This window comes from Anas acuta, chromosome 21 (genome assembly GCF_963932015.1).
Source record: "Anas acuta chromosome 21, bAnaAcu1.1, whole genome shotgun sequence".
In the NCBI taxonomy this organism is placed as follows: domain Eukaryota; kingdom Metazoa; phylum Chordata; class Aves; order Anseriformes; family Anatidae; genus Anas; species Anas acuta.
Genome location: NC_088999.1, coordinates 3347457 through 3350188, shown reverse-complemented (window position 1 = coordinate 3350188; position 2732 = coordinate 3347457). Strand labels below are relative to the sequence as shown.

Sequence of the window (2732 nt, the reverse complement as noted above, 5' to 3'; positions counted from 1 at the left end):
CCTCTGGCGATTGAAGCACTGTAACCGCTTGCCAAGTGCAAATGACAAAGCAGCTCAATTTCGGCCTCGGGTTTTCTGGGTGGAACAGCCTGGGCAGCTTGTGTTGGGTAAGGGATGGGCCCTCGGCAGCCCAGGAGGAATGAGGTGCCTGCTCCCAAGGAGCTCTCTGCTCCCTGCATTATGTGGAAACTTCTACTCACTCAGCCAAATCATTCCCAGGCAGGTTTCTGCCTGTTCTCCATTTCTGCATTATAGCTACCTCCCGCTAAAATACGTGCTGAATTGTTAGGGAGGAGATGGGGGGGTCAGCACTCCTCTGCTTTCAACAAATGTTGGCTATTACAGGAACCTGAGATGAAAATTCCCCTTTCAGCTGTATCCATCCCTCAGTATAGCCCTCGCTATACCTCCCTCTGCACTTGGCTGATGTTTTCTTTGTTATTTTTCTCCAGTTTCTTTTTTCTCTGTCTCTCATTTTTATTTTCTTCTTTTTTCTCTCTCTTTTTGTGCTTTAAAGAGCTCGTCGAGTTCATTCTGTGCTTCAGCTTCGATTTCATTTGGAGAGGGAATGATAGAAGCGTGGGTTCATTTGCTGAATCTTTTTAATAAACTTCCCTTTGGTTAGAAGAATGTGAGTGATAAATCACAGCCTCCATTGTTGTGGGTTCTGACAGTACTGTGGAAATATTTTTAAACAAAGGAACCAAAAAATTACATATTTATCTAATGAATAAATCACCCTTTGTGTATAAACAGACTAGGCAGGTCTTCACCATGGCAATGTGTGAATATTTACAGCATCTGGGCCACCGAATAGCAATTTAATCAGTGAATCCTTATGTACAGGTTCCCCAAAGCAGGAATTTCAAAATAGAGAATATCTCAAATGAAAATTCAATAGCATCACTGCAACTTCATGATCCTTCATGCATTTTGAACAAGGCCGGTTTTTGACAAAGCAAGATCTCTGGCATGTTCAAACTTCCAAGCTGAGCTGTTTGAGGATGCAACCCTGAGCACTACTGAAGTTTTGTGAAAAGCCCCTGGTAGTGAATCAATGGCAGAACTGAAGGACACCTCAAAAATAAAGTAATCCAGAAATGGGAAATCAATGGCTGTGGACCCTGAGGACATCAGGGGTGGTGGGACATTCTTCTATGGCCAGAAGCAGAGGTGGCCTCCAACAATCTCCAGGTAAGCAAAGCTCTCCTGCAGGGACCAAATATCAGCCAGTGTTGATCCATACAGCTCCAAAAAGTCCATGGGCACCGAGGTGAGGATGTAGCTGTGAAGAAATGCAGATGGACTCCAGCAGGGGTATCTAGCCCAGGGCTGGAGGAACATCTGAAACAGAAGAACTGGTGGAACTTTGACATGCTGGAAGATGAAGTGTGCTTCAGAGAGTTGCTGAATGCTTTTGTCTCCTTGTCAGGCTGGGTTTTCACATGCAGTAAAATCAGAATTGTTCCATCCCACAGGGCAATGCAGATTTACTTCAGCTCAATCCCGCCTATAAGCAACATGTGTTCATCTTGGAGGAAGAGGAACTCAGCATCATTGACAAATGGGGCTTTGGAGAAGCAAAGGCAAAAGTCAAGAGGAGCTCCATTGACTGGTGTGTTTTCAACCACTTAATAAAGAGGGCTGCCGTTGGAGACAGAGAGAGAAAAACGAATGCAAATTTAATTTCCTCGCTTGTCAGTAGTGAAGCAAGAAGAGAAAAGGGGTTGGCAAGGACTGAAGAAGGCTTAGGAGTGAAGGGTGAAGCACCAGCCCCCTCGTCTTCAGAAGATTAGCTTGGCAGTTGGGCATCTGTTCAGCCTCGATGAAAGGGAGAGCTTGGGATCAATGTGTGTCCCATTATGCTGCCGAATTTCAATGCAGAAAATGCGTGAAATATGAAGTGAAAGTTCAAGCAAGTGAGTGAGCCTTTTGAATGTATGTTGGGCAATAATTAGCTAATTAACAGTCTTTTGCTTGGCTCCAGTGGAATTTGTAATCAATTTCGTATGGAATGTGCCGAAATGAACCCGTAATGGGATTCTAAACACTCACCATCACTTGTTTGCCACAGAAGAGTGTGCCTGTGAAAGTCAATGTGCTTTCAGCAGCGAGGATCAGATTTTCAGGCAGCATAAATTGGCAAGGCTCTATTTACACCACCCAGCCACCTGTAACTCACTGGAGGTGCAAGGAGGGAGGAGAGGGGCTCTTCAGGTGACTTGCAGCAGTGCTGCCTCCAGGCCAGCAGAACGTCTCCCTTGAGACTGGCAAACTCCAGCAGCCCAGGCGCATTTGATGAGGAAGGACTGGCCCAGCCTCTCTGAAGGTGAGTTCAAGGCGAGGGTAACACCCCATTTAGCCCTGAGCTGTCAACTCTACTCGGACCCTGCAGGCAGCAGTGGAAAGCCAAGAGCCTACAGAGTTAGTTAATGCAGGGCGGAGAGGATGTGACTCTTCCCAGCTACATTAAGTAGCTCTTCATTCACTCGAGATTCATTTTAGGAGGGCAGTATTTGCCTTGATGGAGGATTTACTGCAGTAGTAGGTGTGACATACAGCAAAGAGGACATTGAAGGTTTTCCTTTGCTAACATTTTTAGAATATGCTTTTTCTACCCCACCTCTCACACTGCTCATTGTTTCCCTCACTTACAGCAACGTTTAGGGGACAGCAGTGCAAGCAATCACTGCAGCAATCTGGTTGAAATTCACATTGAAAGTTCTAACAGA

General features: G+C 45.6%; 1 long non-coding RNA gene across 1 annotated transcript; it reads right to left on the bottom strand.

Moving 5' to 3' along the window:
- Positions 1-474: 474 nt before the first annotated feature.
- On the bottom strand, positions 475-2255 carry LOC137843099 (uncharacterized). Its single transcript, XR_011089359.1, has 2 exons — positions 2056-2255; positions 475-1644 (listed from the first exon to the last, which is right to left on the bottom strand). It is a non-coding gene; the product is annotated as an uncharacterized lncRNA (long non-coding RNA).
- Positions 2256-2732: the final 477 nt, after the last annotated feature.